Here is a 16,211-nt window from a genome sequence, read left to right as displayed (position 1 = left end):
GGCTACGGGTATCGTAAAATCTTGTTAAATTGACCGTGAAGTTCTCATTAATGGGTGTACACACGATAAACGCGATTATAACTTTTATCTGGCCGCGTTTGATCCCCTCGTTTTCTTTCTTACCTCGAGTAATTGTCAGAACTCGTAAGCGCACACAGACGTATCTTTTTCCCCTACGTCTTCTCTCGTTGCACGCTTGAACGCGCGAAACAGTGCGTGAATTAAAAACTTACGATGAACGATATCGGTTCGGTCTAGAGTTTGGCCGGCGGAGTCACCGCCGAAAAAAATATGGTTCTCTTCGAAGGTTACGCCATTTTAAGTTGGAACGAAAATTCCATTTTCGTCGGTTCCACGCGATAAATCGTCACCTATCGAGCCTCCATAGGATAACTAAACATCGAAACGTCTCTCTATCTATCTCTTTATTGGTCTATCTTATCATCGGGCGAGGCTATCTTTTTCGCGCCTAGTTTCAAAACTTCGGAGAGGAGAGGAGACGACGGAGAAGGGGATCACTGTAAAAGAGACGATCGCGCCGGACCTTGAGGCTTACGGACGGTTTAGAAATTCGTTAGATAATCCTGAGGCACGGCTTCGTGTTTCGTGTTTCAAGATGGCAGTCGAAAGTCGCAGATTAGATAGGGCTGGTGTCGACGCCTTAGCGGCTCTTCCAGCGACGACGCGCGTTATGCAATCCTCGCGAAATTGGTGTATCTCTGAAGATGGGCAAAGTTCTTTCTTAATTTTCATAAAAATGTTGGTAGACTCGAATTAATTTCATCGACGCTTCGATAACGTAACATTTAACGAGAAGCTAACCGAACAAATTTTAAACGTCAGCTATTATTGGAATAAAATCTTCCTTATCTTCGAGTATTTTCTAATCAGGCTCGATCGTTGCCGATGCACGCTGCGGTTGTTTTCCAAGGCGCGCAATCGGCGGAGAACCAAGAAGCAGGGACGCTCCGTTTGTCCGTACCGACATTGTCGTTTAATGCCGCGAAACCAATTCCATGTATACTTGACATTAAATTTTCCGTCGGCCTTCTAAGCAGCGCGCTGTTATGTGGGTAGTCAGCCCGCTCTACAGCCTTTCTCTTTGCGAGCCAATGCCTGCCGCCACGTACCGAAAAATCTACGCCTACTGACGCCGCTTCGCACGACACAGAACCCTCGAAAGTCCTTCGTCTTCCAATCTTTCCCAAATTTATTTGTTCTCGTATCAGATTAGAAGGGAGAACTTTTCGCTTAGTAATGGACACATGTACGTAAACATTCCATGTTCATGGATACTGTTTATAAACGTACACATTTTTCGCAACTTTAGAGCGACACCATTCCACGTCGCGCGGAACAGATCCTTCCTTCCCTCTGCGCCGCTAATTTCGACCCGTTCGAAAGCTACGAAACTTCCTCCAGAGATACTTGTTGCTCGAATCGGTGGCCCGCGAATCCGAATTACGATTCGCACAACTAGCGGAAGGAGAATTCGTGGTACTGGGTGCAGGCTATATGGTGCTCGATATTTTATGCAAGAGTCCCTCTTCGTAACCGCAGCCTGGACTGCTCCGGCGGTCGGATACACGTACGCGTGCATGTGTGTGCACGCGCGTCGATGCCACGTGACGTCTAAATTCAGGCGGCCATTTTGGAGCATGATTCATTTGTTTAGAATGGGTCGGATAGGAGTAGGAGGCGGAGCCACGCACACACCAAATCTTCGTGAACGGTTTAGATACGAGCCGGACGAGGCGACTCGACCGAGGCCTGCCGAATCTTTCATCGCCGCTGAAACGCACAGACTCTCGTCCAATCTTCGACCCCAACTCTTCTATCGCGACGATGGCGGTTCGTGGCTGTATTAGTCGAAATTATGTGTCTCGTAGTCCAATCAAACATTTCATTCCATTTGTATCAATTGCACGTAAGTATAATGTCACGTTCTAGGTACATATTCGATAAGACTGAAAGAAAGTAGTATCCACGCTTACGAATAATAATATATAGACGTAGAAGTTTGTAAACAGAAGCGTGTCATGTGAGAAAATAGAGGCGAACTTTGCGTATTTTATTATCCGCTTGAAGAATTTTTACAAAATCGTATCAGTTTTCTAAGTTTTATCGCATGTACCGGGGAAGGCCTCGAGATAAGAGTCGAAAAATGTATAGAGACGAAACGAAGTATTTGATTCGATTACGAGACGTATAATCGCTTATAGGGTACTTTGTACAAAATGGAGTAACGATGATTCGAATGGAACCCCACGGAAAAGAAACTTTCGTGCCTCGAGCCGACTCGTTCTCCTCCCCTCGCAGATTATTCGGTTGACCCTCGCGAAACCTTCACCGAACCGACGAATTTCGCGCCCTCGAACGTTCGTCGAGACAGCAGCCGCGTTGTCTCACTCGAGCTGGGATCAAGGAGCGCGACAAGGTTGCGAGGTACACGTTTATTCCCTCGAAAAGGGACATGAATTATTTATCGTGCGCGAATAAAATGAAAGAGAGGAAGGCGGACGCATGGGACAATGACGATCTTATCGGTTGTACGCTTTATCGAGCCGAACCGTGTCCTCGCTCGAAATCTTTTTTACGAGTTACGTTGGACTCGGCGTCGTCGCCCAATTATCCGTGCGGGCGATTCGACTTGGCTTCTCTGAGATAGGAAAGCGTAATCCCTACCTAAATGTCGGCTTTTCCGCCGTTCGCGAGTCTTTCCCGACCAGTTAAAAAATTCGTGGAATCGGCCGAGACCCGAGAAACGGTTCCAGAGATTACGCAACGCATTATCGCAGACGCGCAGACGGAGAACGTCGGGCGACACGTTCCCTCTCGCTCGTTTCCTCGAAGGAAGTTTCGGGCATGGTGGGGCATTGCCGAAACTGCGGTCGAACGGAGTGGCGGATGTGGAGCTCGGCCGCGCAGCCTGTCGGTGTGTGGATGGGCCCAAGGTCAGTGGCAGTGGGTCAGTCGGACCAATCGCCGTGCGACCGCTTCGGCGAAGGCCGCGCCGAATTCGATGCTCGGCCGAGCGGGGAGCCGAAAAGAAACGAAACGAAGCGAAGCGAGCCGTTTCGAGGACGGCCTACCGGCGGGCGTCGACGGCGTCGTTCTCCCCGTGGTCGTCGGGGATCGAAGCGTGACGCCGCATCGCGAGCGCGTGCACGGCCGCGGCGTTGATTCCGGTGTCGAGCAAGCGGTGCAGGAAAGAGAACGGATAGGCCGGTATCCGAGCCGGCCTTGACCGTATCTCCGCTTATCGCCGCGTTCGCGCTCCATAGTCGACGTCACGCGTCGCGTTGTCGACGCCGAGATTCCTCGCGCAGTGTACCCCAACGATTCAATCTGGGACAGACTCGTCGATACCCGAATAGCTGAATTTATTTACGAGACTTTTCGAAACTCTGGTGAATTTTATCGAGAAATATCGAAAACTACGGGGGTAACGTTCAACAAATGATTTCGATGCTGCATCGAAATTGATACACTTATTCGTTACGGCAATACGCATCGCCAGCTAATAAAAGGAATTACGTAATTTGCTTAATCGATATAATTATCGCGAAATTAATTCGAGCGATCGCCGACGTGGAAATTCGTGCCCGCGGACCAAAGTTAATAGGGCCGATCATCGAGACGCATCCTACAAACGATTTCCATTACCGGTGCATCGCGAAGGTAACGCGGGGTAGTCCCTTCCAATTGAATTATTGGATCGAATACGTTATAATTTGCCATTTTTTTAATCGATAAGATACAGCTTCCGAATTCATTTTATAGCTTACAGACCATTTTCACTTCCTAATTAACCAAATAACAAATAATCAAAACCTGTTTCCAGAAAATTTTACCCCCGTTCGTTCGAGACGGTACAACGGTCTTCGCCGGTCGCTGCGATCCGCGAGTCCAAGGTACGCTGACACGGAGTAACGCGTGCATAAACACCGGTAACGAACCGACGTTCACTCGTAAGTATCGCAGCCACTGTAATTGTTGTTACGTAAGTACTTGCGCGCAGCAGTGCTTCGCGCGAATAGCTGGCTGATCGCGAGCGAATCATCGGGCTTTCTCCGACGAGCAGCTCGAACGGAAGCGAGCCCCGTTGCGAGCGTACTTTTGACGTTGATCGAGGCTAACGTCCCCTTGAAACGCGACAGCTTTGCGCTATCTTCAAGAAAATCGAAAGGAAAGTATCCGCGGTCGGTGAAGGAGAACCTTGACCGTGATCGAATCGCACGTGCTTCGTTGTCAACTAGACGAGAAAGTGTCGATGGGACCCTTTCGCTAGCGAATATACCTATAGCCGAATATATCCGGGATCCACGAGACGATTTGTGTGAAACGATCGTCGGATATATGACCGGCGTCCACGTGACGCTACGATTGATACACATAATCGATACAATCTTGAATAAAGTTTTCTACATACTAGAAATATGAGGATACTCTCTGATAGAAAGGAACGATTGTTTTATTAAGCTGTCATTTAACATTTCAAAGACTGTATCTACAAAAGCAGCCTGACAACGCGCAATGTTACACTTTCGACGAACGCTTCCGTTCAGTGGCGGTACCCCGGCCACCGGTACCCCTGAGTAGGTAGCTGTAGCGAAAGGGTTAAAAACGCGATATACAACGTCACTTGTCACAGAGTAGCTGTTCTTCCTTGGGAATCATCGGATACTTCCTAATCGTGTTGAATTGTACGCGATATAATCTGAAACGACGTTATTTCGTACTACTTATTTGAGAGACACTGCGGAACGTCCTATAGAGTCGAGAGAACTCCGAAACGCGCGGACCACTCTCAGTTTCTGGGACTAGAGCAACAAGTAGTAACCGCGTTTATATCGACGCCGTTGGCTACGTAGTGGATGCACAGTAGGTATTAGTATATATGTAGGTGCATATATAACATAGCCGAATATATAGGTTGGCCGGAGCACGGCGGCGGCAGCTGGCGCAGCAGCAGCCGGTTTAAAGCGCAGTCGGTTACCCCCGAAATTTTCCAAGTCGGATAAGGTGGGGGCAGTCCGTTGACTAGCACATAGCCACCCCCGAAATACATGGAACGGTAGCATGTACCGCCCCGTCTACCGGAACTGTATATGCACCCCTCTTATGTACCGGCTACAGACTGTCGATCGTCCAATGTCACAGCAACAGTTTGCCGCCGCGCCGTGAAAAACGTGGCGAACATTTTTTTTAGCCGGGCAAAAGCCAGCCAAGTTTATTTCGAATTCGAGGAATCCTCTTATCTGGATTTGCGGAAGAGATCGACGTCCTGGAGCCCCCGCTATACATACTCGGTCGAACGCACGAGTGGTCCGTTATCCGTGCTGTTTAATTGCCAACGAATATCGAACTATTTTAAAAATACTTTCGACACCGCGTCACCGATGCCCCGAACGCTTCTACTTTTCCAACCGTTGGTCGTTCAACGCGCCGCGATTCGATCGGCCCTTGCAGAAACGATAACGTCACGGATCGTTACATTTCACATGTTTACATTATCGTTGCACACCGTTCCGCTGGAGCGTGCACGCGCGGCGAATTACGGATGAACCGGTTGAATTTCGAACCAACTCTGCTCACGTCGATTTCCGTTATCGAAAACATTCAACGGAATTATCGTCCCGGCCGATTACCATAGAGAAGCGATTACAACAAAGAGACCTACGGGCCCGAACGTTGCTAAAATCGACAGGGGAGTAAAGTAAGCTCGTTTCCGACTGGTCAAAGCTAAAATCAGGTTTATGTTATATTGGATTTCCGGCGAATTAAGCGCGCCGAAGGCCGTCCCTGCGCCCTCGATGATTTTCGGGAAATTAGCCGTTAATAACGACGAAACGCGGTTAACCGAGTCTTTTAGCGGGCCGCGCTCGACGATCGAGCGCGTTATTCGATTAAGCGTCGATGAAACGATCGAATCGCGGGCTGCGACAAAGCGACATCGATTAAATCGTTCACGGGCGACGGTGACGTTTCGAAGGAACAGCAAAATTATTTCGATTCCCGGTCGTTGACTTCGTTTGTACCTGTGCCAAGAGCAAACCGCGCCGCCGATGCGGTCTATCTACTCGCGGTATGTAGAGGCGAGTTTGTACATACGGTACATATGTACGCTAGGTACGCGCGGCTCGTTTCTCGCGCAACAAGTAGGTATCGCCAAAATATGGCCAGACGACCGGCGAACGAGAGAGACGAGAGGAGCCCGGCTTCCCGCGGTACCCACGTATTCCTGCCACGATCCAACGAATCTCCGCATTTTCGAGCCCCAAATCCCGCAGTCGCGAGCTTTCGTCCCGTAAACGCCTCGTGACGAAAAGAACTCCAATCTCCGAGGACGTCCCTTGAGTGGAAGACCATAGAGAAGCCGTAATTCATCTCCTTCGTATTCCACCTCGAGGACTTTGTATTAAATTGTTTTCGGGTCTATGCGAAAGTACATGAAGTTTTAGTAATCGTTTTGCTGTTTTCTAAACCGTTTAAGAAGTAAGGAGCGAATTTTTGTATCAACGCTTCGTGTGGTCTAGGATACTCAAACTCTAAAATAGATTAAATAGATTAAATACGGTGCTTTACCTAATTTTAAAACCGTCAACTTCGAGAATCTGTATGTCTCAAAACGATGACTCGATCTTTCTCCACTTTCGCACAAACTCCGACATATTTAAATTTGAAATCGTCGACGTCAAGTACAAAAGTATTCGATTTGCCGTGGAATGACCTGCGAGAGTGGATACGCGAGCCAGCGCGTCGGGTGTTTCACGAGTCGCCGGCGCGCGGAATCTCTGGCATCATGCCAACCGATGTGATCTCTATCTCGAGATTCGGGGTTATCGATTCACGGTCGGCAACCTTAATTCAATTTCGACGCTGAAATGTGTAACAATTTATCTCTGCTTACCGCAACAGCTCCAATCGCTATAGTTTGTCTAAATCTCTGTACCTCCTCGTCGTGCTTCCACGTATCGAGATCAATTTTGTCACGCGTTCTCTCCCTGGTTTAACTGTATTTCTTCCAGCCTTAGGATTGCAGCTCTTCCAACCTCGCTACTCTTCTTCTTTCTCCCCTCTCTAACAAGACATGCAACGTTACATATTTTATGTTCTCGTTTCGCAAGCTAATACAATGGTCGACTTGGGCCTTCGTCCGCCAAATTGTGCTGTAGTTGAAAGCTCCGCGCCAGGAAGCAATTTTTTAAAAAACGAATCGCCTCTCGCATCCTCCGAGATATTATGGCGTACCTTTCCTCTCGCATTCCTTGCAAATCGCAGCTAGGATTCGACGCTTTCCATGCACCGCCCTCGGTCTCACGATCTTTCAAACGATTTGAATGCAACAGGCGAACATGGTCGCTCTGGCTGCGTACAAACGCTGTTAAAATGGGTTCCGAAACGTTTTTATTCGATCTTACTCGGTTAGCCGACGACACGGCATATGGGTCAGAGCGGGTCTGCAGAAATGCTTAAATGCTACGAAAGATAGTCTTGTAATAACGCGTTGGTTAAATTGGTAAAACGAGTTCGAAAGTGGTACCATCTTGCGAATGGTGAATGGTGTTCGAGAATGACGCTTAACAGGTGATAGATAATTTAACGCGCTTCGTAGTAATCGTTCGAATCGTTTGATTTTAAGGGCTAGACGATAGACGCGAGACGATCTAGCGTAAGACAGCTCGTAGAAGACAGTCAGAGAAGATTTCATTGATCCCAACGAGTCGCGTCTTCTGGTTATCGTAGTCTGGTCTCGAGGTCCCGTGCATTGGATGCATCTGATATGCATGCAGACACGGAGACGCCTCGCTGCAAAGCGTCGTCGGGCGTACGCGCGTATTCGGGTTGCATCCACCGACGAGCACACCGGCGCTCGTTCCGTGTTCACGTACAGAGATCGTGCGAAGCTGTATGCGCGTAAACGCGCTCGAAACTTGCCACGTGCTTCCCCGTGTGTGTGCGCGCGCGCGCCATTTGCACGGTCACACGTGCAGGAGTGGCAGACGCGTACGGGCCCGTGCATCGCTTTCGGTCTACTACCGTGGTCGTGCATGTAGGAGCGCGCGCATGGATGCGCGCAAATGGCTCGACCGGCTGCATCGGTGCACGTGCGTGTCTGCACACGACCGTGCATCTGTATGCGCAGCGTGCATGTGCAAGTGCAGCCGGCTGCGCCGCGTCGGCTTGTATCGCTGCGAAACGCGATATGGAACACACTCGCTCTCGATGGGTCACTCTCACTCTCTCTCGGCCGAGAGGGAAATTTGGCAGCTGTTTTAAACCCGGCTAACTGGCGAAACTACCGACCCACCTCTGCCACGATCCTTCCGTCTCCCTTCTTCGTCCGCGAAACCAATTTCGCCTCTTTCTTCACCCTGGCACGCCCGCCTCTCGGCCTCGGGCTCTCTTTTTCTCTCCGCGCTCTGCGAGCTTTCGGGACTTGGAGTTCACTCAGACTATCGACTTTCCCTCTTCTCGGGAATCTAGTCGAGCACCGTCGTTTCGGCGAAAAGTTGGGGATTGTTTTGAATTTTAAATCGTTTAAAGATAGACGCTTCAGTGAACAGGTTGAATAGAAAAAGAGCAAAATAATTTTCGGCTATTCTATTAACGTTTTCTCGTCCTTGATCGATTTCAACGGTCGTGCCGTATCGAGAATATCGTTGATCGCGTGAAAAGTTGGTTGCACTCGAGCGTACTCGTCGCGTCGAACAGGCTGGTTCGGCAGCGGATGTGTCGCGCACGATTATTCGTGGCAGGCGTGCATACGAGGGCGCTTACTCTTTCGCACGGGTGTGCGTTTCGTACGTGCGCGTAAGTAGCTCGCACACGCGTGCCCGAAGCTTCTTCTTTCCTCGTCCCTCTCTCGCGTTCCGGGGCACCTTCTCGCTTCGATGCGCTCTGGTACCGCGAACTCGCCGAACGTGTAGCTTTTTTACTACACTGACCTGGGTTAACTCGGTGTACAGTGCCGAATAATAAACCCGACGAAACCGCTGACCCCCTCTCTCTCCTTCTCCTCGTGCGTCCACGCAAAAAGCATAGCATGCGCGAGGTTTCCGTATACTGTCCGCGCGATCACACCGACGCAACACGCGCGTAAAACCGCGATAGCGCTCGCGAGCGCGCCCTCGAACCTACTCCGCCCTCCAGCCAAATATAAATGCGCCGGTGTGCCCTGGTGCATCGCACACGTACACGCAACACTCGCGCGCGCCAACGAGCGCTCTCGTGCGGGTAGAATGCACCGAGTGGCACACAAACGATCCAGTCCCGAGGGCAGGGCCACGGTCACCCGAAAATACTGCTGCACCGAGTGCTCTCACTCTCGTTCGCAGTTCGTGTTCGCGTTCGCTGCTCGTCCGCTTTCGCTCTCTCCTTCCCTCTCCGTCCCTCATTTTACCCCCACCTCTTTTTATCCTTTTTAGCTTCACCCTCTTCTTCTCCCGTTTGCCTCGCTGCCTTTCAATGGCCCCGAGTCTCTGTGTATTCGCGTATTGTACGCGCTACCGGCTGATTCACGAATCGCGGCCCTCTCGACTCTGCGCGACCGTGGGATCGACCGACTCCGATATTTCGCGGGTACAGATTACGTCGGGGGATCCGAATCGAGTCCTAGGGTACATCGCGAGGTTCGTTACTGTATCGCGTTTACTCGAAAGGAGAACATCGTTGGTACAATTCTGTAGTATCCGCGCCACTCATACCCAACAATACGGAGTCAAATAAGAACAGGAAACGTAGGGTACGGGATTGGTCGCGTAGGTCAAGTACAATCCTGTGGATCCGAGGATCGTGGCTTCGAATCCCCGTGCCTTATTTTTCGTTTAGACTCTTACAATTCATAATTATTCGATTCATGCACGAATCGCGTGGAGCGTTAGGTCTCGTTGCGAAAGTCCTTTGGAGTCGGTGGCGAGACCAAAAATGATTCCTGACTCCTAGGGGTTGCAAACGAGAAAAAGAGGAAGGGTAACCGATGCTGGAATTGCGATCGTAGCTAGAGGACCGACAGGTTTTGTCGGGGGACGAATCGTCAGGCTGTGGGAAAGAGCAGAGGAGGGACGGAACTCGCGTATGGCAGGAACGTGGAAGAGCGGTCCGGCGCGGTGATTACGCGCTCGGGGCACTCTTGGAACAAAGCGCCCTCTGTCCCTCAGAACACGCGACGACCTATCCCAATGCAGTGCACGCGGAATCGGCCTCGATTCGACTGTACCGCACGACTCGTGCGACTATGCGAATTGAAACACCATTTTCAGCTATGCGCGTTCATTTTCCGTTGCATAATGCGCTCGATTGAAAACTCGATGATAGGAATCCTTGTCGAGAATTTGTTTTGGTAACATCGATCCTGGCGCCTCGCGATCTTACCAGGTCGAGCGCCTGCCGATCGCAACGCGTCCAACGACAATCTGGAGCCGTCCGACTACGGCTGTGACTCACTCGCGACAGTCAGGTGAGTCAATACGTAGCTGGCTCCGATAATAAACGATCACCAACACAAACGCATAAATCCCACGAATCTTGACGCGCAAAACTCAATTTGACGACGGTGCAACGACGCGTGGAATTTTATCCGACTATCTCCGCATGCACCGGCGTCGTGGATGCGCACCTTGTCCCCCTATCTACGAATAACACCGTTTACGCGACCACGATAACGTCACCACCGAATGTGGGCTACCTCATCGCGTAATTTTTGTCGACCAAGTAACGCGTACGAAAGTTCTCGTATTGATACAGCGTCGAAGAATGTATTAGACATTTGTTCCTTTGTATAAGTTGATGTTAATGTTTGCGAGTCCGCCACGAGCAACGCGCTCGATATCGCGCCTTTGTTCTGTCTCGGTGAGACAAGGTTCGAAGGTTGCTTTCGTTCAGCTTTTAAATTTCCTCGTATACTAAATAAAAGGATCGAACTAATTCGTACCTTCAGGGGCTGTAGCTACGTTCGATAGTAGCTACGGTACGGGTTTAACAATCCCGAGATACCCGAGCTGCGAGGGGCCCAGTGACTACTAAACCAATAGATTACTAAACTACTCGCTCGCTCGAAGACAATCGTTGAACGCGATTGAACGGTTGAAAAACAAACTTGTTTTCTTACAATATTCGATTAGGCTCGTCAAAAATGACGTATCGTTTTTTAAAATGGTCATCGATCCGCGTGCGATGGTCGAGTTCGTATTTCACGGCATCTATAGGCTTCGTAAAACTGGGGATGGTTAATAATTTCGTGTTATAAAAAGGGGTCGCGACTGAAAAAAGTTTCAGAAGCGGTGCTATAGTTAACGATCGAGCGTTCGATGCAATAGGAAAGTTGCAGCAAAATACTCACCGGGTTCTCTCGATGTGTACACAGCTGCGAACTTCTGGCTGATCGTCGGCCAAAACAGGACGTCCCACTGCGCGTAAAACTCCACGTTCTCTTGCTTTGGGCACGTGTTATCGATACGCGTGCCCTTTTTCCGCGAAAAGGGATCAAATTCGTCGACGGTGTACTCGAACACTTCGAAATGCACTGGAACGCGTTAACCGTAATCCATCGATCCCGTCCACGCGATACCAACAATTAAAACCCGAAGACGCGGCGCACTTCGTCTTTCGAGATTCCCGCCGCGACTTGTTTTCGTTCCTCCAACACACAGAAGTCGGTGTTTTCAATGTAAAGGTTGATTTATGCGTCAGATACGTTTATCGGTTGCACTCGCGCGGCAAACGAATTGTTACGGGTTATTCACTTTCGAAACGTCGTCGAAAACAACGTTCGATCGCGCCGAGAGTCGCTGGCTGCCGAAAAATTCGACTAAAATCGAACACCGCGAAAATTCTGCCGTGGTAATCTTCGCCCCTTGCGCACAATACAGAAACTGCACTTGGATGGATATCGCACTTTAAGTACCATTCGATAAACGATAAGAACTAGCTGGTAAAAAGGGTTATCTGGCATCCGATAATTTTCACCGCGTTCGATATCGTGTCGATCGCGCAAAAGATGGATCCAACTGCTATGCAAGGATTACGTAAGCCTTCTTTATATCTAAAACCAAATTCACGTTCGTTGAGTTGCGGAAAGAAATGATTTCTATTATTTCAACAAATAACGAGTGCTCGATGGTTCGGAGCACGAGTTCCGTTCGTTCTTTCGCGAGCTGTTCCCGATACTTGGCGAGTTTCCTCGTTAAAACAAAAAAAAAAAAAAAAAAGAAAAGAAACAAATACACACGCACGCAGAAAAATATAAAACGGCAAACCAGGGAGCCTGGAAATCCGAGAGGGCGAATATTTGAATTCGGCGAGTTGTTCTTAGTCAGCTCGAGGATCGTCAGCGTCTAGACGCGCGCACACGTTTCGCGATCTTAACGTTTCCCAACACACGCGCAGACACTTTTATTCGGCTGGCTTAGCCGCTCCGTCTCCAGTTCCTACGAAAATGGGCCGTTTAGGGCCGTCGGCGGAGCCCAGCGTCGTTGAACTCTGATATCGCGTGCACGATGGAGAAACTGCACCTCGTGCGTGGAAAGCGCACTTTAAGTGCCGGCCGCGAAGCTGATTCGCCAGCTTTGCTTAAAGTGTCTCTGTTTCGCTGACTCGGACATGTTGTTCCGTACTGGCCGTCTGCACGTTCCGTGCATCCAGATAGCACCCGTCGATTCACTAACCTACCTCACTCCTCCGCTACAGGGTGGTCCAAATTCTGCCTCGCCTGCGCCGAACACCACCACCGATGCGCTCCAACGCCCACGCCAACCGTTGATGCAAGTATATGCAAGCTCTTCCCTCTACGTCTCCCCGTTCGCTCGATCGACGATCGTTCGATCTCGCAGCAAACGAATAGTCGATCCACATAAACGTCGGATAACGAAACGCACTTCGAGAAATAAAAACGAAGGGTGGAATTATTTTTAATAATCGTAAATTTAACTTCGTCGCGTTAATCGATATTTTCGATATCGCTTCTGGCCGTACGTTACGTACTATTAATTTCGAATTCTACAAACGTGTTCTACGAGGGCAGCCGTCGTCGTGGCCAAGAAAGTTATATAACGAATGCACCAAGGCTGAGAGTCATTTTTGATTAATCGATCCATTAATGCTAAGAATCTATTGCAGCGAAAGTTTCTATTAGCGCCTCGTTAACGTCTCAATCGAACGTTCAAGTGCGCGAATACGCGGCCGTCCGATCGTTAGATCGTGTTTATGAGCTTTTTTTTTTTACTCAGCGATGCCTAGTTTCATGCTCGCTAGTTTCTGTAATCGATTGTATTTTTTTTTTCTCTTCTTTTTGCACAACCTGTTTAACAACTTTTTAACGCAATGGCCGCTCGTTCGACGCGACTCCGATTAAACCACAAATAGAAATAAATCTGTGTCTAGTTCTATAACGTAATCCCGTCGAGAATAACGATGTGTATCATTATTTACACCTCGAGCGATAGCACTAATTTTTTCTCATTTTGTGTCACATACTTTAAAAATATCTTTCTTGCATTCGTACGCTGATGCATACGTAGCTAGAATGTTAATTATTAGACAGCTTTGTCCAGAAACCAATCTACTTTCTCGTACTTACAGTACCCGATAGGATATTTCAGTTAATGAATAAACAATAAGAAGAAGAACAAAGGCCGTCGAAAACAAAGCTAACGGAGCAAGCTACCGTGGCCACGGTAGGCCGCGTCGTTCGTTAATCGAATCAAGCGAAGTGTTAATCATTGTTCTCGTGTATATCGTAACACCGAATTCGTTAATCGACGCACGTATCAAAGATCTCTGGACTGTTGATCCGTCGTATTTATAATATCGAATGTACGCGTCCGCGTAAAACGTTCGGTCGAAGCTGAAGGCCAAAATATAGAAAGTAATAGTAATCTTGCTGCAAGTCTCGTCTCGTTTGTACGTACACGTGGTCGTTGGATCGCGTCGCGTTGGAACAATTAGGAATCGATCTTGGCGATAACGTCTCGGCGTGGAGTCGATGGGAGGTGTTTGTCTCGCTGCTTTTCCCGAAATCGAGGAGGATAGGCTTTTATCGGTATCCGTCTGTCCGCCAGACCGCCAAAATACGTCCGTTATCTGGCAGCAACGAAGAGGTACTCACGTGTCTGTCGCTCGATAAGATTGCATTATATTTCGACGGGTCCCGTTTGCCGGGAATATAATTAAACCATGAATAAAGACGCCCCCGCCGGCGTCCCCAGACAGCCGACGCATCCCGACCGATCGTCGTAAGCCCGATTAATGGAATTCTATCGGGAACAGCCGCGTCATTGGCCGCGTGTCCGAGAGACGACCTTATCGATGCGCTATTTCGGCGATGATAACGTCACTCGACGTCGAACGGTCCACCAGACCAGGTGCGGATCACGTATTCCTCTGCGTCGCGATAAATCGACTCGACGATCCACTCGCTTTCGCCTTCTTCGACCGGAGATTCGCCGATCGATTCCAACCGATCTGCATCCTCGGCCATGCGCGACCTACGCTCGCGTGACTCGGCAACTTTAACTTATACTTACGCAAGATTTCGGAATTTCTTTTCTCTCCCTTACGTTCAGCTCGCGTGAAAACCAATCACGAGACCATCGGAAAGATGTTTGAATATAATACTCGGAACACGATCAAACGTATTCGATTAACGAGAAAATCGAAAGACGCGAGTTCACGCGTTTTGCTACATGTACGTATGAACTTGGACAATCCATTCCGAACATGTGCCGCGTATGCGACTCGATTCTCACGACTCTCGGTCTGGTTACACTCGAGTGCCGTAAACCTATAGCCGACTTCGTGTTTGTATTCAAGGTTTTGAATAGCCGTATCGACTGGCCTGAAATCCTGTAACTTTTTTAACCCGACGATCCACGTGGAACGCGAATGAAATTCACGGATGAGAAAAGTAAGCTACGCATTAGAAGCGACAAAAATTTGACGCCATCCAAAATGATACCAGAAAAAAAGTGATTCGTCCTCGAGAACCGACTGGGCGGATATTTGGGGGAAGACGATTTATTTTTCGATCGCCACGAAGCGAACGCAGAAAGCGCGTTCCCTCGTTGATGAAATAACGGAGACGAGGAACGCGTGGGAGGCCATCCAGCCGCCTGTACGACCAAACCAGTTTCTCGTTTTAATACGTACTCGTGTTTACTGCAAAAATAAAAAGGAGGGTTTCGAGTGCGTCCCGCGCTGTCCCATTAGCATCCTCCCGTCAGCTGATCGTCACGATGCGTCGACGATTTCTTTCGGGTCGTTCGTTTTCAATGGTCGCGCAGGTAAACGGCTCGAGGGGACAAAATTTAACGTCTTCTGTCGCTAATTAAATATTCTAATTTTTTTGTTTTTTTTTTTTTAATCGAGCAACGAAAGTACCTTACAGGAAGCTATTTATAACCGGTATTTACAAATGAGTCGTCCCACGTTCGCGTCGATGGGTTGCGCGACGGCTCGTAGGTACTCGCATTTCGTAAGGTCGCGTGTCGTCATCGGACTCCTCGGCGCACGAGTGAATTTCAGTAATTGTTTTGACGCGTAGGATCGATCCAGCGAAAGTGTCTCCGATATTTATTAACGCCCTGTATATCTGCGACGATCGTCTAGACGTCGCAGTTCTGTTTGTTCTCGAGAGGGTCCCCGATCGCGCCTTAAATTCAGTTTTATCTCGTCGCACTCTCGGCTTTCCCTCTCCTTGTTCCGTCCCTGACGGTTTCACGACACGTCCCTCTCGGTTCCCGTCGAATGTCGCGCATGAATCGACCGATAGCAGCTGGCCTCGCTCACACGTCTAAACGGGGTAAACGAACTCTTTGTACCGTCGAGTGGGGCACCGAATTGCGAGCCCAAAGTGCATCCGACGATAACGCAGCCCGATATTATGCTCGTTTCGCAGTGACGCATGGCGATTCCTTAAAGAGCTTCTGTCCAGCGGCCCGCGCTCTTTATCGACGCTTCTCGATCGACGGATAAACCTTACCCCCTCCCTCACCCTCCATTCTCGCGAAATTTTTGGTACACGAGTGCCGGGGTAATTCGTTCTCTTATCGCAATGGATATCTTTTCGGCCGGATCAAAATCTTAACGCTTCGAGTGACGCTGACCGATCGGGAGTGTATCTATCAAATATTTAACGACGCGTTTCGACTTGTTTGTATTTACGACTCTCTTTCTTCTATCGAACTATATACTACGATGCAACGAAGAATTTA

The 16,211-nt window shown here is 49.2% G+C and overlaps 1 protein-coding gene and 1 long non-coding RNA gene across 5 annotated transcripts in view; one reads left to right on the top strand and one right to left on the bottom strand.

Annotated features, from left to right (window-relative positions):
- Positions 1–12,805, bottom strand: part of LOC128891148 (mushroom body large-type Kenyon cell-specific protein 1) — a 98,193-nt gene extending 85,388 nt beyond the window's left edge. The window contains exon 1 of the mRNA XM_054150412.1: positions 11,345–12,805. The gene's annotated coding sequence lies outside the window, so the exon portion shown is untranslated. The remainder of the gene's footprint in view (positions 1–11,344) is intronic.
- Positions 3,190–16,211, top strand: part of LOC128891509 (uncharacterized) — a 152,391-nt gene continuing 139,369 nt past the window's right edge. For all 4 annotated transcript variants that reach the window (XR_008460847.1, XR_008460845.1, XR_008460844.1 and 1 more), the window contains exons 1-2: positions 3,190–3,681; positions 3,845–3,971. This is a non-coding gene — a long non-coding RNA (uncharacterized LOC128891509). The remainder of the gene's footprint in view (positions 3,682–3,844; positions 3,972–16,211) is intronic.

Source organism: Hylaeus anthracinus, unplaced genomic scaffold, assembly GCF_026225885.1.
Source record: "Hylaeus anthracinus isolate JK02 unplaced genomic scaffold, UHH_iyHylAnth1.0_haploid 0, whole genome shotgun sequence".
Classification (NCBI taxonomy): Eukaryota; Metazoa; Arthropoda; class Insecta; order Hymenoptera; family Colletidae; genus Hylaeus; species Hylaeus anthracinus.
This window is presented reverse-complemented; position numbering and strand designations above follow the sequence as displayed.